The sequence below is a fragment of the Syngnathoides biaculeatus genome, chromosome 7 (genome assembly GCF_019802595.1).
Source record: "Syngnathoides biaculeatus isolate LvHL_M chromosome 7, ASM1980259v1, whole genome shotgun sequence".
Taxonomy (NCBI): domain Eukaryota; kingdom Metazoa; phylum Chordata; class Actinopteri; order Syngnathiformes; family Syngnathidae; genus Syngnathoides; species Syngnathoides biaculeatus.
The window spans coordinates 7,488,830-7,501,762 of record NC_084646.1 but is presented as its reverse complement, the minus strand read 5'-3'; the positions used below and the strand labels follow the sequence as shown (position 1 = coordinate 7,501,762).

Genomic DNA, 12,933 nt, shown 5'->3' with positions numbered 1-12,933 from the left:
GCGGTGCGACCTGCGCACTTTTGTTATTCTGCATGACGCAGCTTCGGTACACAGACGTGTCCCGGTACTGACTACTGTGTATCAAGGACTACCGTATTAACCCCCAATCATGGGTCCAAAGAAGGCAACTTGCTTGTTTTATTCTGCACTTTTGTTAATAAAAGAAGTTTACAAGGCCTTTGGTCCGAGTCGCTACAGCCGAGCGTACTCTACCACTAAAGCAAACATTTTAAACAAAAAAATGAATATATTTATTAAATTATTTGATTATATAATCTATTTAAACTATACATGTATTTCCACTATGCAGTTTATCATCAGGAAAAGCTAAAAAAAAAATGCTTTAAAAGCCAAATTTTTAAGGCTTGGAACGCATTGTTTCTTTATCCATTCATTGTAATGGGAAACATCGATTTAGATTTAGAACAAATCACTTCTCGAACCGTTTCCTGGAACGGATTGTGGTCTAGAACAAGGGCATCACACTGTACTGTAATCCCCTGGAATGTGGGGAAAGAGAGCCACAGTTATCAATGCAATTTGATGAACGGGAGAGTCACAAATATGAAATGAGAAGCTGCTGCTGTAAGCCACAACTCATGTCCAGACACTTACAAGCAAGACTGAGGGACGAACCCACTTCAAGGCACACATCAAACACATGAATGGCATCTGGACTGAGCTCTCCCTGCAAATAAATCCTTCTTTTCCTTTCGGCTTGTCCCGTTAGGGGTCGCCACAGCTTGTCATATTTATTTGGCGCAGTTTTACGCCGGATTCCCTTCCTGACGCAAGCCCTCCCCGCATTATAGCCCGGGAGAGAAGCCTTACAGCACCCGGTATTCCCAGGCGGTCTCCCAGCCAAAGTACTAACCAGGGCCAAACCCGCTTAGCTACCGAGATCTGACGAGATCGGCCGTTCTCTGAGTAAATTAACATCACTTATAGGTCCCAGAAGATGGGTCAAAGGAGTATTACCGAAATGAAGCTTCTCAACTCACTTCAACAGTTCCGTGGCACCAAGATGCCACCAAAAGGTGCCAAATCGATCTATTACCGAGCCCAAAAACTGAGTTTTTCAGCATGTAACGGAAGTCCCCCACCCCCTTCCCCGACACAACAAAAAAAAATAGCAAAATCTACAAATACCAAACCACGGATATGACAGTACGCAGAGTAAGTGTACATAAACTGAACTATATTAACAGTTGATTTCTATCTACCGATGCTACATGCTAGCCTAGCTATGGCATTTTGCATCGGTGTTAGCATGAAGCTAACAGAAAGCAAAGCTGTGAGGTTGATTGAAATCGCTCAGGCGTACTGACGTGAAAGTGAGCGCACAGAGAAGAAGTCCAGTTGTCTTCCCGCATCACTATCACAATCCACTCGGATACCTTACACGCTATATTTATACTTTGGGGTCAGACGACCCCGATGCGGAGCTAATGTCATGTCAGGAGCGTGACACGCCGACAGAAGCCGAGTACTGGAAATGGCGCCGAGACGCCGGATGGCTTCCGCGAGGTGCCCCCGGGGGGGAGAGGTGGGGGTGGGGGGGTGGATGGGTCACGGCTGTGCGTCACAGCGCGTCCGTCAAAGCATCTTCCGTCGTGGGATGTCACAACACGGCAACGTGATCCACCTTCTGCATACTCACTCCCGAGTGCTTAGAAACTGGGGTCAGCAGAATAATAGGCAAGAAATTCTGATGTTGTACAAACTGCAAACTGTAACCCGGGTTTGAAACCTTAACTCAGGCGTGAAGCTAAAACCCAAACCCATTACTTGAAACTGTAATGTTGTCTTCGATAATGTGCCACCATAACTGGAACCCGAACTTGCAACCCAAATCGGAACTTTTAAATAAAATTCGTAATCCAGTTTTATAGCCTAACTTCAAACCCAGTCCGGAAACCCAAGTTGAAACCAAAACTCTGTCCTGAAATGTTCATTTTAAACCCTAACCTTTGTCTTAAAACTGTAATCTTGTCTTCGATAACGTGGCACCCTAACTGGAACCCAAACCCAGGCTTGAAACCCAAATCCGAATTTTTGATTCAAATCCTAATCCAGTTTTATAGCCTAGCTTCAAACCCAGTCCGAAAACCCAAGTTAAGACTGTAACCCTGTCGTGAAATGTTCATTTTAAACCGTAACCTTTGTCTTAAAACCTGAATTTGTGACCCTTGTCCTGGAATCCTACCTTGAAACTCTAACTTTGTCTTGAGTGAAGCGAATTCAACTCCGTCTTGAAACTTTTTGAGCAATCGAAACCCATAAAAAACCAAGTTTTAAATCCCTTCCTGGATCGAATCCTCGGTATCCTATCCTGGGTCAAATGGGTTTCATTCCAGACTCGACTCTGCCTCAATTCAGAGTCAAGAAGATCCCCGCTAGCGGCAGTTTCTCAGAATCCGATCCGCTCACCTCAGAGGCACCTTGGTATTCCGGGTCTTTGGGGTAGAACTTAGTATCTCAAACAGCTCAACTCCGCTTTCAAACTTAAATATGAGCAAACACGGGAGAGCACTTAGTCCAAAACAAACGGCGCCGATGGTAATTTTGACAAGCTTGTAACGCCGCTAAACGGGCGGAAGGAACACGCGGCTGGTTGGGGGGTGCGTTAATGAAACATTTAGGCCACTCGATGAGACACTTTTGTACGCGGGGGAAGAAGAACAACGCTTTGATTTCATAGCGGCGTCGCGTGAGGGTTAATGACGACGCCGGCCGATTGCACCTTTGTACGTGGTCTTGTTCCGTGCAGAGTCATTTAAGGATAAGCAACAAGTGACGTTTTTAAACTCCGATTTGGACCTTTGAAAAATAAAAGCGCATCAATAATATTTTGTTCAATTCATTTATTTTTGAAAAACCAAAATAAAGTCAGTTTGTCTTTAATTTATGGGGCACCTTTTTTTGTATTTTAATTGTATTGTGATCAAATGTACTTTTGAAGTTTGTTTTTAACAAATAGAAGAAAATTACCGTATTTTCCGCACTGTAAGGCGCACAAAAGAGCCTTTGATTTTCTCAAAAGCTTACAATGCGCCTTATAATCAGGTGCGCCTTATATATGGATCAATATTTAGCCTTTAGCGCCACCCATCAAATGGATGCATAACATAACCCCAGCCTCTACTGTAGCGTCTATTCTACGTGCCTAAAAATACGGTGCACCTTATATATGAGAAAAGTTTTAAAATAGGCCAATCATTGAAGGTGCGCCTTATAGTGCGGAAAAGACGGTAATTCTAAATTGGAATAAATGGTTGAAATTGCATTGGTCACCGTGGCTCTCGCACATATTATTACACTATATTAAATGCTCAATTTTTTTTCGTTTCAGTCAAGTCGCGGTTGTAGCTGAAGCTCACTGGTAGCTAAAATTTTAGCTGGTGAATCAAAGCGAAAAACCAGGCGACAGCTCCCACTTCTGGTCTTCGCTGAAGACAGTGAGCTTGTCACCGTCTGCCATTTCTTCTGTCACCGTCTGTCACGTCAGACAGCTAATCTGTCAGTCAGTCGTGTACTACTAGCCCGAGTCGGCTACACCTCAATATTTAAGGTCTTGTTGTTGGCGTTTGACTGTGATACGAGCAAAATGCTCCAACAGGACCCAGTGAAACTTCTGCCTTACGTTTCCCTGCGACTGTCCCCGCGACTGTTGGGGATTCTACAAGAATGGGTTGTTTTCAAGCGACGTCACCCGTTGGGCTGCCTAGAACGGCGGCCATTTTCGGTCCCTGAGCTCAGTTACTCAAATGTGGGCAAGGTGGACGACGTCATGTTTCTAACTGCGTTTATTGAAGACGCGACCGACACCACGTCAAGCCCAGACTGACTCAGGACTGCGTAACAGAGGCACAGTATTGTGCCCTTGATCTATTTTACTCTATGTGACAGAAATCTCGAAGGAGGAGCACCTCCCTGTATGCTAACACTGAAAACGAAAGGTGGAGTTGTATTATTTTTTTTAATATCGAGACAAACTCCATCTATTCCATTTTTTTTTTTATCAAAAAGTAAAACCTGTATATTCGTTCACCTCAAGCGAAGCAAAATGTTTATTATTTGTTTAAAATTTGATGACAATGGCAGAAAGACAAAAGAATAAACAAATCCAGTATTTCATGAAATTCTCAAATCTTTCAAAACGATTTTAATTGGAATGTTGGCCTTCTGAAAAGAGTACCGATTAAGCTTGTTATCTTAGCTCGGCGACGCGACGATTGAGGATCAAGCCGGGCAGCGTGATAGCAGCATCGGGAACTCGTCCCCAAAGCCAAGTCTCCGTTAAGTACAGAGCCCCCAGAACTTCTCAAATCTTTCGTCGGAAGCGTTAGACGATGTCCCCGCTTACGCAGCCGGACTTGTGTACCGGATCGCGAGGCTTTGAACAGCGCGCCGACTTGTAACTCTGGAAAAAGCTTCAGCAAATTGCCGAGAGGTGTCGAAAAAAAAAGTCAGAAGAAGGCTCTCTGATGGTTAGCAAGTCCTCTGTTGTGTACTTGAGTCCCGAGCCGCCCGTGAAACACAAAAACACAAACAGCAACCGACAGTATTCCGTAGACTTCCACACTGGGTACGCGTTAGCTAGAGAGGTTAAATGGCGCCGCGCCGCGGTGGGTGGCTAATTCAGCAAAAAATGTGACGTCAGTGAAAACAACCCAATGTCAGTTTCGCCGCTCTTCTTACTCCGCGTCGAGGATTAAGACACAAATGAAATTAGATAAATCTTGATTTGCTATATCTGGATTACGGATCACTGCGTCACTTTGACTAACTTCCTTATCTTCAAAGCCTGACCGTCTCGATTGCGATGCGAATTGCAATCGTATCCGGGCTTTGATTTGACCTGCCGCGGATGATCTCAACTTGATGATTAAAATCCTTCACAACTTTTACGGTGTGCTGCATCCGGGCGCTAAATCCCACGTGTCAGAGCTAGCCTGCGGTTTTTACTAAAATGAGGTTAACAGTGACCTCCAGTAAACATACAAAAGAGGCATCAAGTGCGTCTTTGATTTCGAGAAAAAAAAAAAAAATGAATAAAAATCACCAGCGGTCAGCGCAGGATGCGAGCAGGAGGTCAGCGTAGTGCGGTGTAGTGTAGCGTAGCGTAGCGGCGGTGCTAACGCAGCCGGTTGACGAGTACTCTATTTTGACACTGGTGCTCGCCTCCTTGTTAACTCACCAAAACAGAGATGATGAGCTCGGACAAGCGAGCAGCAAAACTCTCGGAGGGAAACATTTAGAGGGAATGAAAAAAAAAAAAAAGCCACGCTGTTGGGTTTCTACAGCGAAAGGAGAAGGTAGACATCATCGCATGATACACTAGCTCGCTAATCGCGGCACTACACGAACCGAAAAAAAGGAGGCAGTCGTGAAAAAGTCAAATAAATGGGTAAACCTTAACCACAGAAGATATTTGAGGGCAAAAAAATTCAATAATTGGGTTTGAAGACAAACTTTCAAATTTCAAAACCATAATTTGAAAACACTGAAACACCCCGTCGAAATCAAACACCCGCCGTCTTAGACGGCTAATTTTAACCCAGGGTTGAAACAAAAACCCAACTTTGAAATGTGACCCCAGTTGTGAAATATGAATTTCAAACCCTAAATTAAATTTCTTGAAACACATATCGGAAACCTTAACCAACACAAACTTTTGCACCAGTCGCACTTTTTCAGTCACTTTACCCATTTAAAATCATAGACCAAAACAGAACATAGATAGATCAGTACGACTGCAATTATTGCATTTCACTGTAATGATCATTTATTTTCCTAGACAATATTCTTTAAAGGAATCTTTTTTTTTTTTTTTTTTTTTTAAATCGGGTCGCGATCTTGAGCTCTGCCTAACCCTGTCTTGGAACCCAAATTTGAACCGCTAACGGTGAAATGGAGAAACCGTAATTTAAAACCCTAACATGAATTTCGGGAAAACCTAAATATCAAACCTTAAACCCAGGAATGACAACATAACCTTATGAGAAATTCTCATCTGAAACCTTACCCCCTATCTCAAAACCCTAATTTGAAACACTGAACGAAAGACCTTAGTTGGAAATCACATCTTGAAACCCTAAAACCAGTTTGAAAACCTAACTGCTCTGCTTAACCGCTAATTCTCGTTTAATATTCTACACTAGGGGCTAGCCTGAAACTAACCTGAAACCTCTACACACGCTAATCCTGAATTGAAACCTTGAACCAGGCTTGAAACCCGAACTTGAAACCCTAATCCAGGCGCTCTCCTGCTTGATAGCTACATCAAGGCGCCTTTTTCCCCCTACTTTTCCAGCTTTTATCGCTCGGGGCGAGATCGTTCCCGCCGGAGCGTGCGTGCGGGTCGACCTATCGATTTGGAGCAGCCCGCTCCGTAATTGCCTGTAAATCATCCGGCCGTCGCTCGTTACTCTGTTTCGGTTACGGCGGAGCGGGAGAATCACGGCGTGGAAGGGAAAAAGCCCCCTGAGAGGCCGAAACACTCAACCCCGAGTTCATCGGCCACGATCACAAAACATTGTCTGCGTGTGACGAGATCTTCGCTATTTCGGGCACTGCCTTGACTTCCAAGTGCCTCAACTTCCAAGTTTTTCCAAGTTACGAGCCGTCAATTCGTTCATTTTGTTGTGGGGGGCGGGTGGGGGGGGGGGTCGGAAAAAATGGATCAAGTAACTCATTCACGACATTGTTTTAGAAGAAGAGGTCAAATTTTTAGATTTTTATATTCGTCAACAAGAATCCAGCAGTCTACTGCCACCGATTAATATTTTCGTGTAGCTTGTCTATGAAATTCAGGCTTGTAGGTCACGGTAATGACGAACGGATCAGCCGAAAATGGCGGCGTGGGATCGGCACCGTTTTTTTTAGTTGAAAAGGGAGCGGGATCTCATCATATACCGTCGCTAATGAGGGAAAGAGAAATACCAACACGTTGCGTGTCAGACAATTTTCGGCATCTAGTATGTAACATAGTTGCTGGATTATAGGCCGCGACTTTTTTCCACACGCTTTCAACCCTGCGGCTAATTTGTGCATTTTTTTCCTAACGGACGCAAGGAGGCACTCGAGCGGAAAAGGTAAGCGTGAGACCGGTGGAATATATGTGCCGAGGAAGTGACTTTTACTGGTATGTTTTTTTTTTGTTTTTTTTAACCGGCCCTGTTAATGCTGCACTAGCGTTAGCTCTGTGCCAGCATGTTGCTGCTGGGTTACTGTCGTGTCTCAGTGATTTTTACCGGCAATTTTTTTTTAAACCGGCCCTCTTAGCATTGTGCCAGCGTGTTGCTGTTGTGTTACTGCCGTGTCTCAGTGATTTTTACCGGTATTTTTTTTTTCTTAAACCGGCCCTGTTAGCGCTGTGCTTGCGTGTTGCTGTTGTGTTACTGCCGTGTCTCAGTGATTTTTACAGGTGTGTTTTTTTCTAACTGGCCCTGTTAGCGCCGTGCTAGCATTAGCACAGCGCTAGCGTGTTTCTGCTTAGTTACTGCCACGTCTTAGTGTGTAACCGGCCCTGTTAGTGCTGTGCTACCGTGTCGGTACTGTGTAGCTGCTGCGGCAGTTTTTTTTTCTCCCCCACCAGCCCTGTTTGTGCTACCTTGTTGCTACGTTAAGCTAGGCTAAGGTATTAAAACTTTGAAAACTCTTTCTGTGTATTGTCTTGCTTTGTAAATATCTTGTGTTTCAATGTGGGCACTTGCGGATTTTACACAGCTGCGGCGGACGTATGCACCAAATGGTATTTCCTTTACAAATGTACTGGGCGAGGCTTATAATCTGGTGCGCTCTATAGGCCGTAAATTATGGTATATGCGTGGTAAAAAGAGAGTTTGTGTGGTGGTGAGTAGTTGACCATGTCGCCATTGTGAGGAAAGATAATGCAGTTAATAACAAATGGCAGGTGAAAAAGGCGACTGATGCAATCGAGCCATGTAGCGAGTGACTCAGCGTCAAATGCAGCTCATTTCTTTGTTGTATATCTTTAAATATACTTTATTTTGCCTTGAAACCCACTTTTTTAAGTCTTGTTTTGTTCATTCGGAACAAAAAAAAGTGTCAAAATCGCTGTTCTTTTGCCTAATTTTGGCCTCCTGTTTGCCCAGAAATGGGTGTTTTTTTTTCTGGCGAAACCAAACAATATTCTACAGCCGATTATTAAAAGGGAAAAAGATAAAAACAAGCCTTTTTCTTTTTGGACTGCTTCCCTTCTTATATTGTCACAAAAAACACAACTCTGTGGGGAAAAACAGACCATCTATCTATCTATAGAGCGAGAGAGATATGTGTCGCTGTGGTAAAGTGCTTTTAAAAAAATCTCGATAGATAGATAGATAGATAGATAGATAGATAGATAGATAGATAGATAGATAGATAGATAGATAGATATAGATAGATAGATAGATAGATAGATATAGATAGATAGATAGATAGATAGATAGATAGATAGATAGATAGATAGATAGATAGATAGATAGATAGATAGATAGATAGATTTCAGTGGCGGAGGCAGCACTTCATGAGTAACACCTGATGCGCTCGTCACTTTCCGTAACAAATCCGTGCCTGGCGTGCAAGTAGCGGACGCACTGCAATCACAATAAAAACATAGAGCTACAGCATATCAAAAATGTCTCTCTTCGTCCCATTGCACATAAATAAGAAACTAAGACTGAAAGGTAAATGTCCACGTGTAGCGTACGCCCACGCATACAAAGAACAAAAACATCCCATCTGAAGCATTTCATGACTAAAACATGTTGTGCCATGTTTGCAGGGTTGCTCGCGCAGTTAGAAATAGACAAAAAAAAAATTAAATTTCTCTCTCTCTCTTTTTTTTATTTTTACCTTGTCAGGTAAAAAAGCAGCAGGTCGGCCATACATTAGTTAGCGCATGCGAGGTCCTGGACAGGTACCATCAATTTTTTACACTGTTGACAAAAGCTTTCAGGTCCCCTCGGCTAATACGGTATAGCACGTTTTCTCTCGAGTAAGCTCGGCACTTATACTATGTTTTATTTACAAAACAAAAAAAAGATAAATTGTATATAAGAAGGGGGGGGGGGCTTGTCAGGGTCCACCGAGCCTAGTATGAAGCTTTGGCTCCATACAGTTTTTTCAAAAGTTCAAATAAAAACGCTTTTCAAGCACTTTGCGATTCCCTTTTCTTAGTTTTTTTTAAAAAGCACCTTACCACAGCGACACTTATTCCATTATAACATATAGAAATATGTACTTTTAAAATGGACTTGGATGTTTTTATTAATTTCAAGATTATTTTATTACCAATAAAACAATATGACTTTTTAAATTAGATTTTCTATATATTTTGTTACATTTGTATTCATTTTAGTTTTCTTATAGTTCCAATAACAAAATATTTTTTTTCTATATATTTTGTTACATTTGTATTCATTTTAGTTTTCTTATAGTTCCAATAACAAAATATAATATTTTTTTATATTTCTACATATAAATGTAAATTTTTAGATTTATTTTGAATTTTTTTTTTTTTGTCGTTTAAAGGGAAACTCCGGCGGTTTGGATTAACAATGTATCCAATAGTTCATGTCATATGTACTGTATCTTGAAAATATGATGTTAATCCTCTCTCATGTTTTGAGAGGATTTTTTTGAGAATTATGAATTTTCAGGGGCGCCCCCATTTTGGCGAGTCACATGACCTACGTGCGCGGATGCGACGTATAACGTGCCGCGCCAAAGGCTCGATTACGACGGGACACAGTTGTGGCCAGAGCTGATTTCTCGGACTTAAATAATTGTAAATAACGTCGAATTTCCGGATGGTTTTTTGGACGGGAATGACGCGGACATTATCTGCAGCTACAGGTTAAAATCTGTACGGAAGTATTCCTCCGTCTTCCCGATCAACCGATACTGCTATTTCTGATGAGGATACATTTTTTTAAAAAATGGCGGCGCCACTGAAAATTCGTAATTGTCAATAAAAATCCTCTCAAAACACCATTAAATGAGAGAGGATTAACACCATATTTTCAAGATACAGTACATATTACATGACCTTTTGGATACATTATTAATCCAAATTACCGGAATTTCCCTTGAAGAAACATTCGTAGCTTTCTAAATCTTGGGTGCGTTGAAAATGTCAAATGGAAGAAGCTTCGTTTATCTACGTGGTCTGGAGTTGTCCCAAGACCTGGCGGCCTCATTTATCAACAAAACGCATACATTCAAACATTTCCACACAAACTACGGGATTCCTCAACTTGGACTTTTGCACGGTGGGGGGGGGGGGGGTGAGGGTGCGCTTGAATTTACACACAGCTCTGACCACGCGTGCACGCAAAACCTCATGGTGGAACGTTGGAACTGACGACACGTAAAATGGTCACCGAAGCCATCCGAGTGTACGTCGAGCTGCTGTCGTCTCCGCGACTTTTTGCCCGCGGGGACGGAAATGGCGGAAGGCTGCCAACATACGCGGCATTTCGCGACCGACGCTTGGAGCCGGATCAGGCCAGCAGTGATGGATCCAAATTATTACCCCGGACCCAATTTACATCCAGTTCCGATTGAGCCAAAATTATACAAACATATCGGATGCAACCAATATAGTCCCTCTCTCGCCTCTCGACATGTCAAAATCATCGAAGTCTGGTCTCTCGAATCTTGTCTCCAAAACATCCAATTTTTCTGTCCCTCTAATGAGCTCGTTTCTAATCCTAATTCTAATCCCGCTACCTCCAATTCTGCTTCCTGTTGTCTCTTCCGTGCCACCGTCTCTAAACCGTCCATCACGACCGGCCTCATCACTGTTTTCTAAACTTTGCCCTTCATCCTAGCGAAGACTCTTCGGTCACATAGAACACCAGACACCTTCCGCCAGCTGTTCCACCCCGCTTGGACCCGTTTCTTCACATCTTTCACACTCACCATGGCGCTGTATTGTTGACCCCAAGTATTTGAAGTCGTCCACCCTCGCCATCTCTTCTCCCTGGAGCTTGACTCTTCCCCCTCCGCCTCTCTCATTCATTCTGTTTTTTTTTTACTTCGGCTAATCTTCATTCCTCCCCTTTCCAGCGTTTGCCTCCATCTTTCTCATAGTTCCTCCACCTGCTCCCTCCTTTCCCTTCATATCACAATATCATCTGCGACCATCATAGTCCAAGGGGATTCCAGTCTAACCTCATCTGTCAGCCTATCCGTTACTGCCGCAAACAGGAAGGGGCTCAGCGCGGATCCCTGATGCAGTCCCACCTCCACCTTAAATGTCCTGTACTATCCTAACATATTTCTCCGCCACGCCAGACCTGCGCATGCAGTACCACAGTTCCTCTCTTGGTACTCTGTCTTGGTCTACAAAGACACAACATAGCTCCTAGAAAACTGCCATCAATGGTCATCAAAACTTATGTGAACGTCTCAATTTATTGCAACTCTGGAAATATCACAACAATCTCATCGTTTTGGTCGATTTCATAGACCTTAAGCAACTTTCCTCATGAAGTCAAAAGCTTTAAGGATGCGCATGTTAATTTGTCCTTTTTGTGTTTAAAAAAAAAAAACATTTCCCCGCAATTTGCTATATTTACCTCTCATATGATTAAAAATAGAGCTAATGTAAAATAGGATGAATAATGCACAAGTACAGAGAAGTCTTTATTCCTGAAACCTTGCAACTACTCGTGTGCTTAAATTTAGCCGCACGTACGCCTCCAACGGCCGCTCAATTATTTATGTCCACGTACGTTAACCTTGTTGTATGCATGTAATCTAAATGTGCACACCAACAAAATAACACAAAATGCGGCATAGGCTACGTTATCTACAACCTTTTTTTTTTTTTTTACATATAAATCACGTGTCTGTCCTACATAGATTGAAACTATTAGTTTAGTGCCCAAGGCTTTGACTTTCCTTTAATATCCTTAAAAATCAACTCGTTTATGTAGGTCGAGGCACATTTAGTCGCTATTGCCAAACAAAACGGGGCCGCGTTTGGGTTTCAGTTGGTATAAAGGAGACGGATTGTGCATTTCTGGTCATAATTCAAAACGGTTCCCATTTGTCCAAGCGTGTCTGGAAATCTTTTTTGATAACTTTAGACAACTAAAATTGGCTGAATTGAGCCTGTTGTGGGAGGTGTCCACTGTCATGCCAACCGGCCCACACTCGTCCTCACAAGTCCATCTTTTGTTACCGTGACAACAGGGCAGGGCGATGATGCGACGAGGGGAGTGGCTTGGAAAGTCAAAAAATATATATATAAAATAAAAATTAAATACCCCCTGTAAATACGATAAAAGCATTTTCACTACGGTGTAGACGGCACTTCCGAAATTTTGCTTGCTGGCCATACAGCAGACACATCATCCCATTCTGCGTTATTTTCCATTTTTTTTTTAAATAACAATATGCTTCTTTTGAATAATAATTGTAAAATAATGATTTTTTTTTTTATTAAATGTCATTTTTTTTTGTGAAATGAAATTGATGACGGAAAATGAATAGGGCTCGATTAGAAAACTATTGGTATTTTCATTTGAATGCAATTTGAAATAAATAAACATATATATATATATATATATATATATATATATATATATATATAATTTTTATTTTATCTGAATTTAAAAATCGTCAAATTAATGGATTAATTGGCCTCCTTAGTTTGTACTTTATGTTGTGTTTCGATAGAATTCACTCTGGTGACAGTATTATGTAATTATTATGTAAATAATGTAATTATGTCAATAAATCGACCACACTTTGGCATCACATTCTGTCGAAATTATGAACCAGTCGCTCACAGATACATTTTAGGAAATAAGGAGCTCACAAAATATTCCCTTCGTTGTTGAACTTCCGAACTTGAACCGCTTCTTTTTGAGAAAAAAATGAAATATAGCTGGAAAAAGCGTCAGGAACGCCAAA

General features: G+C 42.0%; 1 protein-coding gene across 6 annotated transcripts in view; it reads right to left on the bottom strand.

The window, feature by feature from the left end:
• The window catches only part of lpp (LIM domain containing preferred translocation partner in lipoma), a 176,295-nt gene that overhangs the window by 76,096 nt on the left and 87,266 nt on the right, over positions 1 to 12,933 (bottom strand). The gene's annotated exons all lie outside the window — the stretch shown is intronic.